Here is a 24,940-nt window from a genome sequence, read left to right as displayed (position 1 = left end):
ATACTGACTACTGGGAGTTTGTCCCAGAGAACTCTGGGCCTCGGTGTTGGTTGGATCGGGGGAGAACAGGGAGGCCCAGGAGGCTTGAGTCCTCTCATGCATCTCCACCGGGTAGGTGAAGGGGATGGTATCCTCCCCCAGAAGGCAGGGGATGTGCTTTTTAGCCCCCCTCTTTTTCTCCAGAACACAGAAGAAGCAGGAGCTATGATCCATGGACACAGAAATGGAAAAAGGCGCCCTGGGCTTGAAAGTCCTCGTGTACCCGGAGTTCCTCCTGTTTCTCCCGCACACTACAGCGACTCGGCAAAGGGGGCGCTTCACCATTTCCAGAGATGACCCCCAAAAGCTGCTGCACGTGGAAATACCCGGCCCGCAGCCCGAGGACACCGCCCTCGCTCTATTGCTTTGTGGCACACACAGCCAGGGGAATCCCGACAGGCTGATACAAAAAAGGAAGCGGCAGAATCGCTCCCCTGCGCCGCGCGGGGTCAGCACTTCACAGGGAATCCCGCGCCAGGCGCAGCAACTGGGTCTGCAAGCGGAGTGAAACCAGAGTCCTCAGGCTCCAGCTCCTTGTGTCTGTGTGATCAGGTCTGAACTAACAATGCTCGGCCCGCAGAGCTCTGCTGTTTCCCAGAGGGCCCCGGGAAAACATGAGCAGAGAAGCCCATAGGCCCTTTTGTGGGGTCGGGGGCGGAGAATAATCATTGGGGGAGGGGTGCACACAGGGGAGAAGTGGGGCAATAGCAAATCCTCCTTGATGTGGCTCCTCACTGAAAAGGCCAGACTCCTTTGCCCACTACAGCCACCGTGGGGTAGGGCCTTAGACCCAGAGGGGGCGCCCTTGGGTTCCAACAAGAAGAGACCACCGAGAAGGAAACCCAGGCGGCCTTGCTTACTAGGCAGGTCCTTTAGCAACCGAACGGCGGGGTGTCCTACAAAAGCGCTTTAAAACGAGCTATGGCTGTGGGCGGCAAAGTCAGGTCCGGAGGCCGGGCAGTGTAGGGGTGAGGGTGGGGGGGCACTTCGGGGGGCGGGGCTGCAGCTGCGCTCCCCAGGGCCTGGTGGGTGTTTCCCTGTGGGCTGTGACTAGGGAGCGAGGACAAAGCTCATGGATGCCATGGGGCAGAGGGATGCAACAGGCTACGCAGCTCTTCCCCTCCCTCCCTAGGCACAGAGACACCGGAACAACCCACCCAGTGCTCGCAACAGGCAGCTGCAGCTCCCCCGCCCAACGGTGGCGGGGACAGCCGGGCTGGGGCGGTCGGGGGAGGGAGGGAGGCCCGGAGCCAGCCCCTGTAACGTGCCTCTCTGCCTGCTGCTAGCCTGGCTGGCGGCGGGAAGCCTCCCTCCGGCTGCGCATCCCTGTCTGAGTGAGCGAGCGGCCTCGGCCTCTCACCGCATCGAACTCACCGAGCGCAGCGGGAAGGGATCGGGGGGGGGGGGGGGGAGTTACAGACACGGTGCGAACTGGGGCTCGCGTGTCCCAAGGGGCCTAACGGAGCAAAAAATCGAATTGAGCGTCTGTGAGATCCGGGAACCGAATCGCATTAAACCGCCCTGAGTCCGCTACAATTCCCGCCGGGTCTGACCAGAGAGGAGAGAGTTTCGCACCTCTGGGTTCACAACAAACACGGATGTTTCCTCTCCCCCCACAGCAGCGGAAACTCTCTCCCCCACAGCGGATTCCCGCAGGCAACCCCTAGTTCAGAGCGAGCTAAGTGACGTCATTTCTCCTTCTCTCCCCAGCGCTGTGAGCGCCCATCGGGACCCCCGCGCTGTGCCAGGCGCTGCGCAAACACACAGGGAGGGGGAAGGGGACTCCTTCTGCGGGAGACTCCAAGGCAGTGACCCGGCTCGTGAAGGGAAGGGGTTTGTGTCTGATAAATAGGGGAATATGCAAATGGCGGTGACCGGTGCCTGCTAAAATCGGTGTCCCTCTCTCCCTAGGCTGTACCTGGAGAGACATCCCGTAGCCCCCGGTGTCTGTGCAGGTACCAGCCAGCTCTCCCCCCCCCCCTCCTAGCAACTGGAAAAATGAAATGTTGGGTCTATTTAGTTCTTGTGGTGGCAGCGTTGGCAGGTTTTTTCACTAAACACGCTGGAGAGGCGGACGAGGATTTCACGTTCGGTATTTTGATACAAATGTTCCTATCGCGTCTTTGTCACCAGGTGCCCGGTCCCAGATCAACTTGGTGGAGTCCGGAGGGGATGTGAAGAAGCCCGGAGACTCTCTCCGCCTCTCCTGCAAAGCCTCCGGCTTCACCTTCAGCAGCTACGGGATGCGCTGGGTCCGGCAGGCTCCCGGGAAGGGGCTGGACTGGGTCTCTAGCATTTACAGCTCTGGCACATACTACAGCGACTCTGTAAAGGGCGATTCCCCCTCTCCAGGGGAAACCCCAACAACCTGCTGCACCTGCAAATGACCGGCCTGAAGCCTGAGGACACCGCCCGCTATTACTGTGCGAGAGACACAGCGAGGGGAATCCCGACAGGCCGATAGAAAATCTCGAGGCGGAATCGTCTTTCTCCCATGAGCCGCGCGAGGGCAGCACTTCCACTGGGGATCCCGCGCTACGCGCAGCAACAGGGTGAAAAAAGGAAGATCCCAGCTGTGCGGTGCCAGTTACCTCTGTCCGTTAATGATCATGGCTTTGCTAGCATTTACTGGCAAAACTTCTGTTTCCGAAAAGGGGGCTGGAGAAGCTACAACGCGCCACTAGGAATCGACCTCGGAGTTTTCTGTTCACAAAGCAGGTGCTTTAGCCAGCTAAGCCACGTCTGGCCTCTTTTTTCGAGCTGTTCTACTTTTTGGTCCAAGACAACACCTTCACTTTCCAAAGTAGCGCGAGTCCCCATTGCCCTCAGGACTTCCACACCTAAGCTAGGAGAATTCCGAATTTACCCATCCAAATGCCCGGAATGGGCAGTTTCTGGAGGTGTTTCAATCCCCTCCAGCTTCTCTTGCCACTCCTCGCAGAGAAGTCCGAAGCACCGGTTCTTGCAGTGTTAGGGGAGTCGTGGAAATGAGGTCACTTCTCCACACAAAGACTGTAAATGCCGTGTCAAACCCCTGCAGAGCTACAGCAGCAGCGACAATCTTCCATGCACTGTAGACGAAACCCCAGAGAGTCTCTGGCAGTGGCCAGGTGGGTCAGGGCCAGTCTCAAAAACCTTTCTAGTTTGCCCTTCTGAAGGTTTCCCCTCTGGGGGACTGACTGAGAATCCCGTGTCACGTGTGTGCGCAAGGAGGAGACTGTGTAGCTTTCACCATGCTGCAGTTTGAAGGGGTTTGTGAGCAGGAAGCAGCAACACAGACGGGGAATGTCACAGAACTGAGCTGTATGGGACTTCTGTCCCCGACTGGGGCTGGATCCGGCAGGCTCCTGAGAAAGGTTTCCAATATATGGGACATGCATAGTCAGCTGGTGGGAGCACAGACTACGCCTCGGCTTTCCAGAACCGAAGGGAATCAGCATCTCTGCAAACACCCCCAGGAACCAGTTCTCGCTGCAGCTCCGCTCGCTGTCAGCTGCGAACACCGCCACCTATTACTGCGCCAGATTCACAGGGACACAGAGCAAGGCAGGCCCATGCAAAAGGGTTTTCAATTGTGCAGAGATGTTGGGCATTGGTAACTCGGGGCGCAGAGGGGAGGAAGAACTCTAGTTGCGACTCTCCCTTCCTTGTTTCAGGCTTACGACTGACAAAGTTTCAGCAAACGTGTGTGGTAGTGGGGGTGTAGGACTGTCCGCTTGCTGGTCGCTAGGCGTGGGCTGTGGGCGACCCCTACTGGCCTGCTTCTGTAAGCACTGCCCAGTGAGGGTCACCTCTGAGCTCCAGCAGTCCAGCCTGGGCTTCTCCCTGGAACAAAGGAAGGGGTGTGGCTACCTGGGGGGGTGTTTTCTGTGGTTTTGATAGAGGCAGTTTTTCGCTGGGAAAACATGAAGAGAAGAGACTAAGCTGAGTACTGGGGGTTGAGGGGTGGGGGACACCTACCCTAAGGGGTCTGAGGCTGCCTGGCCCTGCCTCCTGTAACCACACCATGTCTGTGCTGTGCCGTATCCTGGAGAAGCAATAAACCCTGGCTAGTCTACTGACTGGCGGAGTATCATCTCACTATCTCACTGCAGACGGGGGGTGCAGGATCGGAGGTACTAACACGCCACCACAACATGATTCCAGTTTCCTTGTTCCTGTTTTCCCAGCTTACATCCTATTTCCCCCCAGTGTAGACAGTAACATTCTCAGCTATTCCCTAACTAATCATTGTGGGGAAATTAACTCACCAGTCCTAACATATTATAACAATCTAAACAACTACATCCCACCACCTTAATTGGTTGACATCCAGCAAAATCCATTATCCAGAAGACAGAAACAATGAAGGAACCAGAGGCCACACAGATAAACAATAGAGAAGTGGAGACTATAAAGAAAAAACAGTAAAGAAACGAGAGTTTCACGAGTACTCCTCTTGATCTGAGAGTTCTTGGCAGATAGAAAAGGAGCAATCTAAGCTTTCTGTACATCTTCACAGATCTCCCCTTCTTCTGCCGGCGATCGCTCGAATTACCTTTCCGTCAGCATAGGAAATGACTGAACATCTCCTGGTTTCCGGCTGCCCCTACTGCTGAGCGAAAGGCCCAGGCTGTCGCGGTGAGAGGTGACTCATGGGCGGATGGACGGAGATTTCAAGTGCTTCTTTCTACCTGAATCCCTAGCTTCATGTGCCGGCCATCCCCGACAGGCCTGAGGATTTCTGCCCTAACCCAGGTCCGTGCTCAGCGAACATCTCCCAGCCCTGGGGTCCCCGCCCTCGAGCAGGAGCCAGTTGGGCCGGGCTGTGAGACAGGGGCCTGACTGAGCTGCAGTCACATACCCACGGCTGGCTCGGCCCACTTCCCTGGGCTTCGGGGGCTGCAAAGTCGCTTCAAACTGTCCAGTTGCCCCTTTCCTGCCTCACTGGAGCTGTGAGGTTCGATCCACACGCTCTGCGGAGAGTCGGACACTTGGTGATGCAGCTTGGGGAGGGGCCTGTCTCAGGCGGCTGGGACACGTGACTCCAGGCACCAGGGTCATAGAATCATAGAATTGGAAGAGACCTCAGAAGGTCATCAAGTCCAGCCCCCTGCTCTAGGCAGGACCAATCCCAACTAAATCAACCAGGCCAGGGCTTTGTCAAGCCGAGACTTAAACACCTCTAGGGATGGAGACTCCACTACTTCCCTAGGTAACCCATTCCAATGCTTCACCACCCTCCTAGTGAAATAGTTTTTCCTAATATCCAACCTGGACCTCTCCCACCACAACTTGACACCATTGCTCCTTGTTCTGCCACCTGTCACTACTGAGAATAGCCTCTCTCCATTCTCTTTGGAAACTCCCTTCAGGAAGTTGAAGGCTGCTCTCAAATCCCCCCTCACTCTTCGCTTCTGCAGACTAAACAGACTCAAGTCCCACAGCCTCTCCTCATAAGTCATGTGACGGTGCGTCGGGATTTTCCCATCTCCTGCACCCCCGAATTGGCATGAACAGACTTCACCAGCCAGTAGAATGGAGGTTGTTTATTGTTCCTCCAGCACAGCGCAGCACAGATGTAATCTGGTTACAGGAACTGGGGCTAAGAGGCCTCAGTGCCCCCCTTGAGATAGGGGAGTCCCAGCCCCCCTCCCCAGCTCCTTTTTGCCTGCCTTCCAGCCAGGAACTAACTCCCCCTCCTCCAGCCCTGCCCACAGCCAGGGCAGCATTCCACCTTCCTTTGTTTCTCCCCATGGGGGGCCACAGGTCAGACATGTTTTTGAGTCACCTTTGCATAGTGAAGTTTTCCCTGCTCCAGACAGCAGAGGTCACCACAGCCCAGCAAGTACCCCCACTAGGTCACAGTTCTCCCCCCTCCGAGAGCGAACTGAGCAGGGTCACTCCGCTCGTGACCTAGGGAAGTTCGGGCCCCTCGCTACGGGACAGCGCGTCGGTGATGATGTTGGCGCTCCCCTTGACGTGGATCACTTCCATGTCATAGTCCTGTAGGAGCAGGCTCCACCACAGCAGCTTGGTATTGGTCCCTTTCATCTGGTGTAGCCAGGTCGGGGCAGTGGTCGGTGAACACCGTGAAACGCCAGCCAAACAGGTACGGCTGCAGCTTTTGCAGGGCCCACACCATGGCCAGGCATTCCCTCTCTACGGTCGCGTAGCTCCGCTCCCGGGGCAGCAGCTTCCTGCTCAGGTACACGATGGGGTGACGTTCCCCTTTCTCGTCCGCCTGCATCAGCACCGCCCCCAGCCCGGTGTCCGAGGCATCAGTAAACACGATAAAGGGCTTGTCGAAGTCTGGGTTTACCAACACTGGGGCCTTGGCCAGGGCTCCCTTCAGTGCACAGAGAGCCCTCTGGCACTGCTCCGTCCAGACCACCCTGTCTGGCCTCCCCTTCCTGCACAGCTCTGTGATCGGGGCAGCGATGGAGCTGAAGTTGGGCACAAACCTCCGGTAGTACCCCGCCATCCCAATGAAAGCCTGGACCTGCTTCTTGGTCTGGGGCACAGGCCAGTCCCGGATGGCCTCCACTTTGGCCGGCTCTGGCTTCAAGCAGCCACTCCCCACCTTATGGCCCAGGTAGGACACTTCGGCCATTCCAACCTTGCACTTCCCAGCCCAGCCTCCCTCAGCCGATCCAATACCTGGCTGACCTGGGCCACGTGGTCCTCCCAGGACTGGCTGAAGACGCAGATGTCATCGATGTACGCTAGGGCACAGTTCTCCATTCACCGCAGCAGTTGGTCCACGAGGCGCTGGAAGGTGGCCGGCGCCCCTTTGAGGCCGAAGGGCAGGACCAGAAACTCATAGAGCCCCAGTGGCGTGATGAAAGCTGATTTCAGTGTGGCCTCCTGGTCTAGTGGCACCTGCCAGTAGCCCTTGGTGAGGTCCAGGGTGGTGAGGTAGCGAGCTCCCCCCAGCTTGTCCAGGAGCTCGTCGGGCCTTGGCATCGGGTAGGCGTCGGACACCGTGATGGCGTTGAGCTTCTGGTAGTCCACGCAGAACCGGATCGACCCATCCTTCTTGGGAACCAGCACCACGGGAGAGGCCCAGGGACTGGAGGATGGCTGGATCACCCCCAGGGCCAACATGTCCTGGACCTCTCTCTCCAGGTCCTGGGCTGTTTTCCCTATGACCCTGAATGGGGAGCAGCGCACCGGGGGGTGAGTGCCCGTCTGCACCTGGTGGACAGCCAGGCTGGTGAGACCAGGCTTGTCGGAGAACAGTTGCTGGTGGGAGCGCAGCACCTCCCGGATCTCGACCTGCTGGGCCGGGGTGAGCTGGTCCGAGAGGGAAATTGACTCCAGCGAAGAGTCCTCTCCGGTCCCAGGGAACAGGCCCACCTGGGGATCCTCCCCCTGTTCCTCCCAGGGCTTACACACGGCCAGCACCAAGTTCTCCCTGTCCCAGTACGGCTTCATCATGTTAACATGATACACCCGCTGGCCGCGCGTCCGGCCCGTCAGCTCCACCACGTAGTTCACCTCGTTCAGCTGCTTAACCACCTTGAAGGGGCCGTCCCAGGCGGCTTGCAGCTTGTTCTTCCGCACGGGGATCAGGACCATCACCTGGTCCCCGGTAGCGTAGGCGCGGGCCCGTGCATTGTGGTCGTACCAGACCTTCTGCTTCCTCTGGGCCCTGCTCAGGTTCTCTCTGGCCAGGCCCATGAGCTCGGCAAGTCTTTCCCGGAATGTCAGGACGTATTCCACGACCGGCTCACCCTCTGGGGAGACCTTCCCCTCCCACTCGTCTTTCAATAAGTCCAGGGGGCCCCTCACTCGCCTCCCATATAACAGCTCGAACGGCGAGAACCCCGTGGACTCCTGGGGCACTTCCCTGTACGCAAACAGCAGGTGGGGTAGGTACTTGTCCCAGTCCTGCGGGTGTTTGTGCATAAAGGTCTGTAGCATCTGCTTCAGAGTCCCATTGAACCTCTCCACCAACCCGTTGGTCTGGGGGTGATACGCCGAGGCCCAGGTGTGTTGCACCCCACTCTTCTCCCACAAGCACCGGAGCAGGGCCGACATAAAGTTGGATCCCTGGTCCGTGAGAACCTCCTGGGGAAACCCCACCATGCTGAAAATGGTCAGCAGGGCATCTGCCACCGTGTCTGCCTCGATAGAGGGCAGGGTCACCACCACCAGGATGTATTTCTTCCCTGTCCGGGTCGCTCTGCTGAAGGGCCCCACAATATCCATCGCCACCTTCTGGAAAGGCTCCTCTATGATGGGCAGGGGTCTCAATGCAGCTTTCTTCCTGTCTTGGGCCTTCCCCACTCGTTGGCAGGAGTCGCAGGACCGGCAGTACCGCTGTACAGCTGCAAACATCCCCAGCCAATAGAAGTTTTGGAGCAGCCTCAGCCGCGTGCGCCGGATCCCCTGGTGTCCCGAGAACGGGATGTCATGGGCCAGGTGTAGCACCTTGCGGCGATACCTGTGGGGAACCACCAGCTGCCGCTGGAGCCCCCACTTCCCTACCGTCCTGGGGGAAAGCCATTCCCGGTACAGAAATCCCCTCTCCCACTGGAACTTCTCCTGGCAATCTCCTCCTAGGGGTTGAGCTGCACCCAGGTCAGCCCGGTCCCTCAGGGCCTGCAGGGAGGGATCCGCTCGCACCTCCGCCTGAAATTCAGTGGCTGGGGCTGGGCCAGGGCTGTGGTTCCCCCCACTGCCTAGGTCCAACTCTAGGTCTGCTGGGACGGGGCCCTGGGCCCCCCGTTTGGGGAACCTCCTCGAGTTCCGGGCCGCCAGCCCCTCGCTTGCTCTGGCTACGGGTGGTGACCAGCGTCCTGTGGGGTCCGTCTGGCCACTCCTCTAGGTCACTCCCCATTAGCACGTCGGTGGGCAAGTGCGGGTGCACCCCCACTTCCTTGGGGCCCTCCTTGGCCTCCCATTTCAGATGCACCCTGGCTACGGGTACCTTAAAGGGGGTGCTCCCTATGCCCCTCAGTGTCAGCTGAGTGTCGGGTAGCATATGGTCTGGGCCCACTATGTCGGGTCGGGCCAGCGTCACCTCCGCCCCTGTGTCCCAGAAACCCGTAACCTTCCTACTATCCACCTCCAGGGGTACGAGGCAGTCCCTCCGTGGGGGCCGCCCCGCCCCCACCCGGTGCACGGATAAATCTGTCTCCCGAGGGTCAGACCTCCCAGGGGAGGTGCACTGAGCATCCTTCCCCTCTCCCCGAGTGGAGGTTTGCCGGCCATCCCCTGCCTCTGGGGCAGCCTGCCCTTCCTCCCGCCCCAGCCAGTTAACCCTGGAAAGTCCCAGGTCATGGGACCTGTTCTTGCGCCTGGTGCATTGAGCCCTCTTGTGGCCTTGTTGCCCACAGCGATGGCAAGTTAGGTTCTGTGGGCCCGTTAGGGTCGGCTCTGCCCGGGCCCTGGCTGGTTTTCTGGGGTATCGATGACTGGTCCTGGTCCCTGGGGCTCGCCTCGGAGGTGTCTCTCTCCGTTGCTCCGCCGAGAACCGGTCTCTGCGCGATTCTCTTTCTCTCCGGGACTCCCGTTCACACCCGGACCGGCTCTCCATGAACTCATCCGCCAGTCTCCCGGCCTCCTGGGGGTTCTCTGGTTTCCGGTCCTTGAGCCACAGCCTCAGTTTGGGTGGGCACGCTTCATAGAGCTGCTCCATCATGACCAGCTTGAGCAGCTCCTCTGCGGTCTGGGCTCCGACTCCAGACACCCACTTGCGGCAGTATTGTGCCAGGCGGGAGGCCAGGTCCACATAGGTCTCCCGTGGCCCTTTCTGTACCCCCCGGAACTTCTTCCTGTACATCTTGGGGGTCAGCCCGAACTTGTGCAGCAGGGCCTCCTTGACTCGGTTGTAATCCCCTGGCTGTAGGTCCTCCAGCTGACTGAGCACTCCGGCCGCCTCCTGGTTCAGTGCGGGGACGAGCTCCTGTAGCCAGTCAGCTGGGGGGACCCGTTGCAGTCCACAGGCCCTCTCAAAGGAGCTGAGGAACCCGTCTATGTAGCCCATGTCCTTCAATTGGGCCACCGTGAGCCTCTCCAAGCGCCTGGCAGCCCCGGGACCCTGGGGCCCATCCACTCTTGGCACAGCCAGGGCCCCGCAGGTTCTCCGCTCTGCCATGGCCACCTCATGCTGTCGCTGCCTCTCTCGATCTTGGCGCTCCTTCTCTTGATCCTGGCGGTCCCTCTCTCGGTCTTGGCGCTCCTTCTCTTGATCCTGGCGGTCCCTCTCTCTGTCCTGGCGGTCCTTCTCTCGGTCCTGTACTTCCAATTCCTTGATCCGCAGCTGGATCTCCAGCCGCCGCAGCTCCGCTGGGCTGGCCCCTGCCCTAGATGGGCTATGGCTTGCACGCCTCCCGGGAGACGCTCTCATCTCTCCGTTGGGTTCCAGCGCTCCTCCCCCTCTCTGAGCCTGACACACTCTCAGGGGGGGTCTGGCTGCTTCCCCTGGGGACAAGATCCTGGCCCTGTGGCTGGTCATTATCTTCCAGCTGGGCAATCAGCCGGGCCTTGGTTGCTTTCCGCACAGGCAAGCCCCTCTCTCTGCACAGCCCCACCAGCTCTGCCTTCAAGAGTCGGGCGTAGGCCATCTGCCCGCTGGTCCCCTTGGTGCAGACTCACCAGTCTAGTGCTGCAGCGCCCCACGATTCCCAGGAACCGCTTCGCTCTGTCTCCAGCACGCCTGGCTCCAGGGCTCTTGCTTCTATGGCGCCTTGTCGCTTGCCGCTGGGAGCTTCATCCACGGGGTGCAGTGCATCCCACTCCTGACACCAGTGTGACGGCGCGTCGGGATTTTCCCATCTCCTGCACCCCCGAATTGGCATGAACAGACTTCACCAGCCAGTAGAATGGAGGTTGTTTATTGTTCCTCCAGCACAGTGCAGCACAGATGTAATCTGGTTACAGGAACTGGGGCTAAGAGGCCTCAGCGCCCCCCTTGAGATAGGGGAGTCCCAGCCCCCCTCCCCAGCTCCTTCTTCCCTGCCTTCCAGCCAGGAACGAACTCCCCCTCTTCCAGCCCTGCCCACAGCCAGGGCAGCATTCCACCTCCCTTTGTTTCTCCCCATGGGGGGCCGCAGGTCAGACATGTTTTTGAGTCACCTTTGCATAGTGAGGTTTTCCCTGCTGGGTCTTGCTCCAGACAGCAGAGGTCACCACAGCCCAGCAAGTACCCCCACTACATCACAAGTCATATGCTCCAGCCCCCTAATCATGTTGGTTGCCCTCCGCTGGACCCTCTCCAATGCGTCTGCATCCTTTTTGTAGTGGGGGGGGGGGGGCAGAACTGGACACAATACTCCAAATGTGGCCTCACCAAAGCCAAATAAAGGGGAATAATGACATCGCTGGATCTGCTGGCAATGCTCCTCTTAATGCAACTTAATATGCCATTAACTTTCTTGGCTACAAGGGCACACTGTTGACTCATATCCAGCTTCCAGGGTCAGTGCGGCGAGGGGGGGGGGGTCAGTTGCCAGAGGGAAGAGTCCGATCGAGTTCTACGGCCTTTGGACCAGGCCCGGAGGATTTCTCTGCAGCCCAGGGAAGGGCAATGAAGCAGCTCAGGGCAGGAGTTTGTCTCTTATAAGGAGTGGGCCATGCAAATCCGAGCGACTGTCTCCTGTTTAAATCTCTCTCACTCCCAGCGCCACCCGGACAGTGACCAGACAATCCGCTGAGGCATTTCTCCGCCAGCACCAGCGACAATGAGACTTTGGCTCCATTTATTTTTCCTTGGGACGGCTCTGGAAGGTACTTTGTCCCCAGAAAGGCGGGCAAATATTCCTGTTTCTCTGCGATGATCTGGCCCGGTGTGGGTATGTGTTTGTATCGCGCTGCGGCGGCTGCTAGCGGACTGGGAATGTGCTTCGTGTCACTGGTTTCCTCCCTCACTGTTCGCTTTTCTCTCTCCCTTTCCCTCAGGGGCCCGGTCCCAGGTGGTTCTGACTCAGGTCCAGAAATGAAGAAGCCTGGAGAATCCACTCGCCTGACATGCGCCGTGAGCGGGTTCACTATTACCGGCTACTATATGTCTTGGGTCAGACAGGAGCCTGGAAAGGGGCTGGAATGGCTGGTCAGCTACTGGAAACCAGGGAGCGAGTATTATTCTGCCACCATCCAGGGCCGCTTCACAGCCTCCAAGGACAGCGCCAACTTCTACCTGCAAATGACCAGGCTGAGGGCGGAGGACAGCGCCGTGTATTACTGCGCCAGGGGCACAGCGAGAGGAAGCCGGTCTGGGCTCTGACAAAAACCTCGCAGGCGGCAGAGGCTCGGTGGCTGTTGTCGCGAAGGAGGAGCAGCGCCTCCCCCTCGCTCTGTGCAGGGCTCAGCGGGGCTCTGACCAGCCGCTCCCCAGGCCCGGGACGATGCTGAGCCCGGGGTGCAGGTGCCTGGCTGGCGGGGCGGGTCACTGATCTAGGGACCGTTCTGCGCGACGGAAATGGAACGCAGTCACCCTGGAGATAACAGGCCCCGCCCCTTAGCCCTTTATGACATCACTCACTCAGCGCTGGCCCCTCCCCAGGCTGACGGCTCTAGGGAAGGGCGGGGCCATTGGAACCCCCAGGGAGAGGCTGCTACGCAGTTCTGAGCAGTGCCCGGCTGGGGGGGGGGGGACAGAACGCGGATCCCACGCAATAAGATACAGCCCCAAACTCCCCTTCAGTGACCCCTCCCCCTCCTCCCCAGCAGGCACCAACTCCTTGTAAAGTGTCCGGGCTTCCACTGTGAACAATCCTGCTTCCGTTCCCCCTGGAGGACACAGTCTCACACGCACCGCCCCATGCTCCTGCCAGTAAAATGTCAACATTTCTGATAGTTTATGGAAAATGTGTTAAACAGTTTTTACAGTCTCCGCAATTTCCTACACATGTGTAACTCCAGCTCTGGTGGTATCTATGTGCAACACACACACACACACGCACACAATGCCTATACAGTCCCCGCCCCGGTAACACACCCCAGGGCTCCTGCACCCAGGTCACTTTCCTTACCGGGGTTGTGTTGTGATCGTCAGGAACTGCGGTTCTCCTGCCCTCCTCCTACACAGCCCAGGCAGAGAAGTGACCTGGATGCAGGAAGCCCTGATGTTGTTTCTCGTTCCCTCCTCACAGCCCCCATGGGTGTGTGGGGGGCAGAGAAACAACAGAGCGCAGGTAAGCACCGAACAGCAATGCCAGGCTGCTTTGTGCAGCCAGGTCAGTTTCCTCATGTGGGTGCAAGGGTTAGCAGTGAAGGGTGCAGGGATTAAGGGTGTAGTCAGGTGCCTGGCTCCTCCCTGCTCCCCGCGGGCCCAAGCTAGGTGTGAGCGGCGCAGTCTGTGTAGGAATCAGCCAGCAGCAGGAAGATGCGGTGGCTGGAGGAGACCAGCTGGGTCAGGAGGGCGGGGAGTGGCCATGAGCCAGGGTAGGACGGACTCGCTCTGCTCACCTGCCCCTGCCCCTCGCTCTCTGGGCATAGGCTGCCGGAGACTGGGACTGGCTCCTGCCAGCAGCCGAGGGGCTCTGCCTGTGGGGCGGGCGGACAGGCAGATGCCATGGAGCAATCCGGCCCCTCTGCTGGTATTATCCAGGGGCTCTTCCCCTTCGCCACACGTGGGTCCGTGGGGCACTGTTGTACATCATTGCAAAGGGTGGCGCTGCACAGACACGAACGCACAACCTGTTACCCTACTGCAAGTAACAAACCGCGCGAGAGTTTTGTGTCTTCTAAGGAGGGAGATATGCAAATGACAGCGAGAGTTCCTGTTTAATTCAGTCCCTCTCCTTCTCAAGCTGCGCCCCCAGCAGCGAGCAGCCAATCCCCGGAGAATTTCCCCGAGCACCAGGGGACGTTCTTTTCTTTGCAACGTCCCCGCCATCTCTTATGGCCACCCTGGGGACCCCGCACGTAAATCCCTGCCGGGGAGTCCTTTGTTAAAAACCAGCCTCTGGTTTCACGAGCCTCAGTCTGCCCAGACACCGACTCTGCCCGGCCTCGCTCCCTGGGGAGTTTCCTTCAGTGTATGAAAGTGAGAATGAAACCGCTGCTGCTTTTCCTTTCAGTGCTCCCTGCCTTCAACGGTGAGCTTCTGTGGGGGTCGGGGAACTTAGAAACAGATCCAGGTCCTTCATTGGGTAATTCCTCCCTCACCCCATGTTCTCTCTCAGGAGCAGGTGTTCCAGTCCGGCCGGAAAGCAGAACTCCTGACTCTTAATCTCCACCCCAGTTTTCTAATCTCTTGGGGGTCTCACTTTCCTTCCGACCTGGGGTAGAACCCAGGAGTCCGGGCTCCCACCTGCCCCTGAGCTCACCCGCCAGACCACAGTTGCCGCCCAAGCCGGGAGGAGAAACCTGGACTCTGAATCCCACCCTCCGGCTCTGAGCCACCAGGCGGCGCTCAAGTTCCACAGGGAGCTCAGAAGACCCCGCCCCCTTTTCCAGGCACCGCCCGCTCTGGCTCCCTAGGAATGGCCCTGCCCGAGTTGCACAGATGCATCCCCTAAAGCACCGGAGGGGAAGGAAAGGAGGAAGTTAGCCAGAAAAGAGCCACTTCGTTGTTTTTGTACTCGCCACTGAAGCGGGGACACTTCATGCAAATCAGCCACCTGGGGTCTTGTTTATACAGAAGCCCGCAGAGGTTTCTCTCCATCCGCGTCTGGAATAATGAGGAAAGCGTCGGTCACTGCCCTTGTCCTCCCCCTGCTGTGGCCCTGTGAGTGTGTGTGTGTGTGTGTGAGGGAGTGTGTGTGTGTGTGTGAGTGTGTGTGTGTGTATGGGCGGGGGCGGGAGGGGCGGGAATTCCATCTTCTTTCTGTTTGTTGCTTATAATCTGGAGTCTCCCTGAGGCCTCACTTCTCGGTGTCTCTCCCCTCTCCAAGGTGTCCTCTCCGGGATCCAGCTGGTCCCGTCCGCCCCGGCACTGGTGGCCCCTGGCGGGGACCTGACAGTGACTTGTGCGGTATCCGGGGACTCCATCTCCACCCAAGCCTGGTGGAACTGGGTGCGGGAGCTGCCCGGCCACGGGCTGCAATGGGTCGGGCGCGTCCATTTCTCCGGGGGCACAAACTACGCGTCGGCCCTGAAATCCCGAGCGACCATCTCCAAGGATGACGCCAAGAACGAGTTTTACCTGCAGCTCCGCTCGCTGAGCGCCGGGGACACCGGCACGTATCACTGCACCCGCTGGGACCCACCGTGATACGCGCCGCCACAAGATTCTGTCTCGTAAGAACATGAGAAGGGCCCGACTGGGTCAGGCCAAAGGTCCCTCTAGCCCAGTGTCCTGTCTGCCCACAGTGGCCAGTGCCAGGTGCCCCAGAGGGAATGAACAAAAACAAACCTGCCGGGACAGGTTTCTGGGGAGTTTCCCTCAGTGCACAAAAAAATCCTGGGGCTTTTCCTTTCCCCGTTCTCGCCCCCGGCTGTGAGTGTGTGTTCGGGAGCAGCAGAATTGGGGACAGAGCCACAGATTCATGGGCTGGTTTATTTCTTCCATGGTCTTGTTTCCCTGTCCCCAAGTGTCCGCTTGCATGTGGTCGAGTCCGGCCAGGGGCGGTGAAGCCCGGAGAGACCCTCACCTGCGCTCTGACCCGATCTCTATCACTAGAAGCAGCTCCTCATGGAACTGGGTCCTGTAGTCACAAAAACGGAGCGGTTTCACTTTTTGCCTATACACCGGCAGCGCCCTCCCCCCCTCCCCTCCGCCGGAGTGGGTAGGTCGCATATTCCCCTATGACATGTGTGGCGTAGTAGGGGTGCTGTCTGTTCTGTGACCGGGGTCCCCCTGCGCTGTGATGGGAGATTCTCACTGACTCTCCCAAATGTGTATTAACCCAGACACCAAGGCTCAGCATCCCAGGGAGGGAGACAAAGGAAGGAGGGCGGAGACCAGCACCTGGCTCGGTGCAGGGCTGGAAGAGGGGTTTTTAGTTTCTGTCTCCTATCATGGAGGAAGCAGCCTAAGCAATGGGCTGGAATTTAGGGGCCCAGTCTCCCCCATCTCAAAGGGGGCTGAGGCATCCTAAGCCTGCCCTGTAACCAGATTACATCTGTGCTGCATCCTGGAGAAGCAATAAACTCCCTCTATTCTACTGGCTGGCGGAGTCTGTTCATGCCAGCAGGGGGGTGCAGGAGACGGGGGAACCCCGACGAGGAGTTACAACATGGGCAAGTGGTTTGTTCCGAGTGTCCAAAGCCGGATCAGTGACTCTGCAGACACGGCCAAGAATCAGGTCTCCCTGCAGCTGCAGACACTGCCCCTATTACTGCGCTAGACACAGTGACACAGAGCGCAGCGGGGCTGGTGCGAAAGGGGAGGCGGGTTGTCTGGAGTCACTGGGGCCCGGTCACACTCAGTCTGCATCAGAAGAGGGGAGACACTGGCGGAAGGGGTCTGAGGAGGGGGAAGGGAAAGGAGGCGACTCAAGTTCTGCGGAGCACATCCCCGTTCTCCGAGCAGGGCGCAGCACCGAGGGCGTGAGACTCTTCGCCCTGCACATCGGGCCTAGCCTGGTCTCCCACGGGTGAAACCAGCGACACGCAGACAGCGGGGCTGGCCCGGCAGGTGGCGCCATAACGTGTCTCCCGGCCCGGGGGTGTTTTTCGTGGCTTTGCATGTGGGGTGGGGCTGGCTGTGAGGAACAGGGATCCACGAAGCCCCCATCTGCCCTGCCGGCGGTGCAGTCTGAGGAGCGCATCCTACAATAGAATGTCTGAGACCTGACACCGCGGCATTGGCTGCCCCGCTGTTCTCAGACTCTCCTGGACAGGCTGGTGCAGCCTTTCACCCGCAGGCGGCTCTCAGGCCCTCGGCACTTATCACTTCTCCACAGCGGCTGTGTCCCCGGGACTCCCTCTCCCTTCCCTTGGCTTCCTCAGCTCCCGGCCCCGCAGCGCTTCCCGCCAGCCGGACACTGCACTTTCCAGGCCCGATCCTGTGGATTTGAGCCTTTATGGTGCTTCTTAAGAGCCCCCCAGGAGAAAGGGAATTTCATTCAGGCAGTGGCCCCACAGGCTGGCAATGGGGGTGTCACTCCGGGCACAGCCAGGATTCATTGAGTTCCTGGTGCACAAGGAAAGTTAAAAGCCACCTGCCCGGACACCTTGGCTCTCGGGTTAAAAGCCTGATGCTCTGCCAATTGCGCTAATCAGTGACCTTAGAAAAGGTTCCAGGCTACTGGTACCAGAGAGAAATTGTTCCCACGCGCACCAACAGGGCAGTGTCACAAGGGGGGAGCAAAGTGTCGCGTGGGAGCACGAAGCGTTTCTTCCCGCAGACTGACCCTGGGCACAGGCTCCGGGAATTCCCGCCCCAGCGCCCAGGGCTGGATTGTCCCAGGGAGGGTCCGACCGCTCCGCCCCCTTCCCCGTCAGCACAAGGGCAGCGCCCAGGGCCCCTCGGAGGGTTTGGCAGCCGCAGCGCTCGGGTCCATTTCACCCGGGCGGGGGGAGCCCTCGGTTCTGTTCTGTCAGTTTCCTTCCTATCGCCTGTTACATTCTGAGTTCACAATAGGAGGAATCTTCCTGCTGAGTCCCCCAGTTAACTCCGAGCTCAGACCCATGTCCACGTGCTTCAGTGTCTGCCGGGATCGGGACCCGAATTTCATTCGTGTGTTTAGTGCCCGCCAGGACCGCGCCCCGCTCAGTTCTCCCGGCGGCTATTTGTACAGGCGGGTGACGCTGAGGTTTAGTCAAGTGACGTAGCGGTGCCCACATGCAAATGAAGAAGGAAACTGAGTGATAAAGGCGAACAAGCGGCCCTGCCTGAGTAGTTGCCAGCAGAAAAAAGGTCGCTGCTTCCCCGTCACCGTTCTGAGGCTGAAAATGTTCTGTCTGGGCGTCTTTTTCTTATTGGCAGCTTTTCCAGGTAGGTGGATGGATTCCCTGGCAGCTGCTCAGTACAGCTGGGCCAGGGGCGGGAAGATGGATTTGAAGCTAAGCCAAAGCGGCTGCGGTTCAGGATTGTAAATTCTCTGACTCTGAACAAGTCACGGAGGTTGGGATTTTGAAGCCGTCAAGATGATTTTAATACCCAGATTCATAATTTTTAATAAGAACTGGATGTTTAAAATCCAGAGACCACTCTGAAAAACCTTCCTGACTACGTTTCCCCCTTGAAAAATGGTGCACAGCAGGGTGGTGCGGGTAAATTCCTTTTGACACAAGCAGATCAGCTTCTGCTGTGAGGAGGGGAACAGAGGGTCTTGGGTAAACCTGGGAAGGTGGGGACAGACGGGAATTAATTGTGTTTTTATGATTAACAGGTGCCAGCTCCCAGATCCAGCTGACTCAGTCTGGGGCCGAAATCAAGAAGCCCGGAGAGTCCGTGAAGCTGACATGTAAAACCTCCGGCTACTCGTTTACCAGCAATGATATTAACTGGTTCCGGCAAGCTCCGGGAGAGAGACCGGAGTGGGTGGGATACATCACTCCGAGTAGCGGTAGCACTGGCTACGTCCCGGCCTTCCAGGGGCGAGTCATCATCACCAGGGACAACTCCATAAGCACGGCCTGGCTGCAGCTGGGCAGCCTGCGAGCCGATGACACCGCCACGTATTACTGCGCTCGATACACAGTGACACAAACCGCAGCTACAGCCCTTCACAAACCCTAGTGAGAGAACCCAGGGCTCCTGCTAATTCCTCACTCACTCTGGCCAGTGGTTTCCCCTGTGAACCCGGGTAATTATCTCCCCCCCCCCCCCCCCCCCGTGACTTAGAATCAGAGACAGCAAAAGGGATTTAGAGCCCTAAGTGCTTAAATCACTTTTCAGGCTACGACTCCGTTCCTGGGATTCAGTCAACTCCAACTGGAGCCATCGCAGCCGCTGGAGAACCTGGAGCTGGCTAAAATAAGCAGCAAGAAATGTGGGTCTTTCCCAGGACCGGACCCGCCCCCAAGTCCCTGCCCCCTCGCTTACGCACAGCTCCAGAGGGGGACTGGCCCTGGCTGGTGACGCCTTTTAACCAACCGGCAGCGAGGGGACGTGCCAGTCACTCACAGGCTCCTGGAACGCGCCTGCGGCTGGAGAGCGCGCCCCGGGCAAAGGGCGCTACACGGGTGGGGCTCCGGAGGGAGGGCGGAGCGGGGAGGGGAGGAGCGGTGCTGAACAGAACAGCCGGGCATTGGTCGCTGTGCGCTCCAGCCAGGGGCAGCCCTGGAAAAGGTCTCGCTGATTCTGGGCTCCCAGGCGCTCTTCTTACCGCCAGCAGGGCCACCAGGGAGATTTGGTTCCAATTCTGGTTGCTCAAGTGGAGACACTTTTAAAAAGGGGCGGCTCCAGGGTGGGGCCCTGCCTGCTTCGCTTTAGACGCTTCCTGAGAGCACAGAATTAAAACGGGAGCAGTCAGGCTGGGAGGCAGCTAAAGCCAAGAGCCCCGTTCCGTTGTGTCAGCCTCCGGCCAGGGGGTCTCAGATCTAGTCTCTCAGTTTCTGTCCTAAAAACACTACCGGCTTCAGTGACATATTCCTGCAATAATCGCACCCACCTGCCAGCCGCCAGCAGGAGACACCAGCTGACCAGCAGGGGGAGCCCACGAGCTGCAAATACTGGACAATTCGCCCGTCAAGACATTTTCAGGGGACTTAACTACAGGACTGTCCTGTTAAAAAAGGGACGGGGGGTCACCCTAGCTGTGTGTATTGGGGATCTTGCTATCCATCTTTTCTTTTGTTTGGGGTGGGGGCTGAACTTTATTGGTTGGTTATTGTTGTTGTCATTTCCTGCATTTGACAAGTTAACTTTTATAATAAGTTGGTGAATTTAATCTGGACTCTGAGGCTGTGCCTACACTGGCAAGTTTTTCTGGAAAATCATCTGATTTTCCGGAAAAACTTGCCGGCTGTCTACACTGGCCGCTTGAATTTCCAGAAAAGCACTGACGATCTCATGTAAAATCATCAGTGCTTTTCCGGAAAAACTATGCTGCTCCCATTCGGGGAAAAGTCTTTTTCCAAAAGACTTTTGCCCGAAAGGGCCAGTGTAGACAGCATAGTTCTGTTTTCCGCAAAAAAGCCCCGATCACGAAAATGGTGATCGGGGCTTTTTTTGCAGAAAAGCACGTCTAGATTGGCCATGGATGCTTTTCCAGAAAAAGTGCTTTTCCGGAAAAGCATCCTGCCAATCTAGACGCGCTTTTCCGAAAATGCTTTTCACAGAAAAATTTTAAATTTACATCTGCTTCATTTAAATTTACATGGCTGCCGCGCTGAGCCAACAAACAGCTGATCAGCTGTTTGTCGGCTCAGCGTGATAGTCTGGAGACGCGGGTGGAGACATCAAAGGCATTTGTTGACCACCCAGGTAAACCTCATCTCAGGAGGCTGATTTTACTATGTCTGGGGCTCAGTTATTGGGTTTGCTCCCACGGGGCTGGGGCAGGTTACTAATTCTCTCTGGATGATGCTTGTGTGGCTTGTGCACTCCCCTGGGGCTGAGTTCTCCCTGCAGCCGACCTCTCCCCATGGAGCTCTCCTGCCAGCGTCCCGCGCTGACCTACCCTAGAGACCCACAGATACACCCACCCACAGAGCGCGTTGCAGGGAACCGCCAGGCTGAACCCCCCCACCCCATGCTGAGTGCCCCCCTATCCCAGCACACCCCTGGAGGCTCCTTCAGAGTGACATTGCTCCCCTCTGCCTTAGGGGCTCCCTCTGGGGGGGCGTGGTGGGGAGACTGGCTGTGAGAACAACCCTGGCCACTCTGCAGCTGATCTTTGCCCGGGGCAAGGGGCTCAGCCAGGTGAGAGACTCTGTGGGCCCAGTGCAGGGACCCTCTGTCCATCCCAGGCTGAGTGAGAGCAGGGCCAGGCCTGGGACACCAGAGCAACTGGGTCCCTGGTCACTCTGGAGCCCTAAGGGGCTGAAGAGGGAACGGCAGAGGGGGCTGGAGGGTGGAGGAGAGGGGCAGAGCAGGGCTCTGGAGCAGGGGCGGATATAGGGCAGGGCAAGTGGGGCGGCTGCCCTGGGCCCCACGCTTCAATAAGGCCCGCACCAGCCCCACTCGCCCTGCCGTATATCTGCCACTGTTGGCTTTACCTGCTGGAGCCGCCTCTGCTGCTGCCCTTCGCTGCGAGTCCACGAGCGGCTCCGTTAGCCAGTGGCACGCGTGGTGGCAGCTCATTGCCAGGGAGGCAAAGGGCAACGCCTGGCCATGGCGCCCGGGTATCCTGCTGCTCCACCCTCCTGCCCCGCCCAGAGAGAGGCTGGGGGTGGTGCGGTCTCTCCTCCGGGGGGAGCCCAGACCCCTTTCCTGCCACACCCGGGGGCAGAGCGACCCGCCTGCTAGACATCCTTTCCTCCCGCCAGTCCCCATCTCCCCCCACTCATGGGCGCAGTGCGACCCAGCTCCGCAGACAGCTCCCCCCCCACACACACACGTCCCTGGGAGCAGGAGGAGTTGGCAGCTGCCCCCGCCCAGCCAGGAGCTGTTCCAGAGTCTGAAATGGTTATTTTGGCCTGTCTGATGAGTCAGACACCCCTGCCCGCTGGTCCTCCCTATGGCCCATCTGTGCACAGCGTTAAAACAGCATGGCCCCTTGAAGTGCATGCAGTCAGAATAGGAATAGGAAGAGGTTGAGCACTAAGACCCAGGGAAGGCATTGCTTCCTCTTGCTTCAGGTCTGCAGGCCTTTTGCTGGTGGCCATCTTGTTTTCTTGAGCCAGAAGGCAGCTTCTCTGCAGAACCAGGTAAGCAGGAGGCGGGGCCTGGGCCCAGTTGCTGAGCGTGTCGTAGGTTTGCCAGGTGTCCGGTATTTTCATTTGCTGGCAGGGAATTTTTCTTACCGGACAGGAGGCAAAAATACCGGACTGTCCGGGTCAATACCAGACACCTGGCAACCCTGGGCTCCTCACCCACCCAAACTGCACAGACACCACCGCCCCCTGTTCCACTGCCTGGCACTGCTGGCTGAGTAACAGCAGCAGCACCAGCACCACATCCCAGGCTATGGGGACCCAGGTGCATGCAGCCCTGCAGGGCCCCAGAACCTCAGCCCTGCGCTGTCCTGGCCATGGCCTGCGCCCTGTGGTGCCAGCAGGGATGTGGGGAGGTGGTGGGCCCTGTTGCCACCAAGCATTTCCCAGCCCTGGGCAGGGCCAGCGTCCATGGGCCGAGCAGCAGGGCCCAGCCCCAAGCTGGGGCCACTCCACATCCCCTGGGCAGCCTCTGGCTCTCCCTGAGTGGCGCCAAGGGCCCAGCATGCAGGAAGCCCCGAAGTGTGGTCCCATGGAGCCTGCCAGGGACCTCTCCACAGCGCCCGGAGCTGCTCTCCATGGGGTAAAGCCAGAGGCAGGGGAGGTTGTGGCCAAGTCTTGGGGCAAGAGGCCAGTGAGCTCTGCATGTGCCCTGCGGACCAGCCGGCCCTGGCTCCAGCATGGCTAGTGACTGCTCTGCTGTTCTGCCCAGCTCCATGAGCCACCGCCCCTACGTGGTGGTGGTGGTGGTGGTGGGAGGGGCTGGCAGCAGCCAGGGCCATGCAAACCCAGCCCACTGCTGAACGCAGCCCCCTTGGCTCCCCGCTGGTCCCGGGGCAGGATGAGAGAGACTCCACCCTGCTCTCCAGCTGGCCCCGCCCCCTCCACAGAGCCCCGTCCCCTTGCTTACAGCCTTTCCTTTCTGTTCACAGTGGCCTCACCGACCTGGGGAAAGCCCCATCCCCAGGGAGCAGCCCCTGCAAGGCAGAGGCTGCACAGCCCGGGAGGGAGGGGGATCAGGGTTGGGCCCCCCCCCTTAGCAGGGCCGGACTAGGGGGCATCCTGGTGCCCCCTCCCTGGCTCACCCACTGGGCCCTTGGCTGCAGGGGGAGATGCCAGGAGTGTTCCTGCGGGGTCCCTGTGGTGAGCAAGGCCTGGTCCCTGCCCTGCCCTGCCCTTCCCTTCCCAGGTGCTGTCAGCATCCCCCTTTGAGGGGGAGGGGCACGGCTACTTGCATGACAGACAGAGATAGGCCACTGGCTCATGGGGCCCACTCCAGTGTGGGAAGGTCCAGGGATATAAAAGCACCATGAGGGCACCTTCCCCTGCCCCAGAGCCCAGAAGCCAGGAAGGATTTGCTGCCCCAGCCAGACATGGGATACGCCAGAGACTTGGAAGCTGCAGTTCGCTCCATCCAGCTTTGTGAATGGGCAGCAAACAGGGCGTTTCGAGAGGGAGTTTTCCAGGTAAAGGAGAAGCAAGTACGGGAACCTTGAGGTAAGTGGCTGTCTGTAGTGTGTGTGTTGTAAACAGAACTGTATTAATTGAAAACTAGGATGATCATTAATTATGTTTAATTGTTATGTTATGATGGTAGTGAGCCTAATGTAACTTTGTATCTATGTTGGCTGAGTGTGGAGATATATATATATATACATTATTATTATTGTAAGAACATCGCATTGATGACTTATGTATTGACTTCTGACTTATATACTGACTTGTTCCATTTTAAAATTCAAACTGTAAATGAATATTCATCAGCTTAAACTGCTAGCTCAATGAATATTCATAGGAACGGTTGTTGTTTCATGAATATGTAATTAATATGTCCCACAACCAATCATTTTAAAGCTATGCAAAAGAGCATCTTGTACAGACCAATCACTTCAAACCAGAACCCTCATGCATATGCATGAGTCTAACCTATAAAGACCTGAGCAGCGCCAGTTTTGGTTGTTGCGTTGGGGTGTCAGGCTAGGTGTAGGTTAGACTAGTGCATGCATGAGAGGGTGTATGTGTGTGGTCTAACGTCTTGTGCCGGGTCGTATGAGTGATATTAAGCATCATCTACAAGTTAATCCAAGCGGAAGGCTTGGCCTTATACTCTGATAATTTTACTTCATTAGGTTTAGATTAGACAGTTTAGATTTTAGATAGATTAGACCTCGTCGTTGAGTCTGTCCATCAGGCAGCATCGGTCGGCCGTCGTTGTATCTGGTCGGCGGGTGCATCGCGAGTTAGTAAGGGTATTATTTTAGGTTAAGTGTAGGATAGGTTAATTTAGAGTCTAGCGTCTATCACCATTCCAGCTGCGCTGAAGTGCAGGAAGAGGCCGAAGGTCTTCCCGGAAGGGGAACACATCGCTCCCGATTCCAGCGCTTCGAGGGACCTCTTGTCTGCTCCTCTCCCGAGGCTTTCAATTAGCCGATGGATCGAGGTTGCCATTGTCACAACCATTGCCTCAGCGCCATTAGACTCTGGTAAAGTTATAAGTGTTTGAGGGGACTGCCCCCTTGCTTGTTTGAGATACACTATATAATATAGTCTAGTTGTTATAACCCTTATCCAAATTGTTCAGTTTTTATTTATGCGCCATATCTAAGGGTAAAGAACAAAAACCGGTGACAGATGCGGAGTTTGGAGTCGCACCTTAATCTTCTTAAGAATTTAATTAGGCTAATTGGTAGGTAATTAATATACACAGCCACCCCATCAGGTAACAGTGTTTGTGTTTGGGGGTTACTTGCTGTGTGCTGAGCTTGTGTTTGTTCGTTTGTTTGAAGGACTGTGTGCTGTGGCCGGCAGTTGGAAGATGTGAAGGTCTGAAATCTGGAAGCCTCTGTTCATTGGGTGAGCCTTAGTCAGGGGCGGGGCTATCAGAAAGGCCAGGGCTTTATAAAGCAGTGAGTCAGTGACCAGGGAGCTTTGCGAACAGGGGCAGCAAACAGGGAGATTCCAGAGGGAGTTCCCCAGGTGGAGGAGGAGCAGATATGGGCGAAGTACAAGTGCTATTCTTAAAAACCTTTCAACTAAACTATAATCAGAACTTCCTGATTTAAATAAAAACCCTCTCAATAGCCTAGGTAGCTGTTGGAGAGGATGCAGGTGGAAGCCCAGCAGCAGAGTGGGGGCTCTCCTGTTTATTGCACTCCGTGTAGCATGTATGATACCTGCCCTGTGGGTGGGTGGCGTACACATGCATTTGATGCAAGGAGCTCCTGGCCCTCAGAGACACGTATGGGCTTTGGAGTTCAGGGGG

At 58.0% G+C, this 24,940-nt stretch overlaps 1 pseudogene; it reads left to right on the top strand.

Annotated features, from left to right (window-relative positions):
* Nucleotides 1–17,808: 17,808 nt before the first annotated feature.
* Nucleotides 17,809–18,598, top strand: LOC142821366 (immunoglobulin heavy variable 1-8 pseudogene; annotated as a pseudogene).
* The last annotated feature ends 6,342 nt before the right edge of the window (nt 18,599–24,940 follow it).

The sequence above is a fragment of the Pelodiscus sinensis genome, chromosome 30, assembly GCF_052426305.1.
Source record: "Pelodiscus sinensis isolate ZL-2025 chromosome 30, ASM5242630v1, whole genome shotgun sequence".
NCBI lineage: Eukaryota > Metazoa > Chordata > Testudines > Trionychidae > Pelodiscus > Pelodiscus sinensis.
The sequence above is the reverse complement of the archived record's forward strand: the minus strand, read 5'-3'. Positions and strand labels throughout refer to the sequence as shown.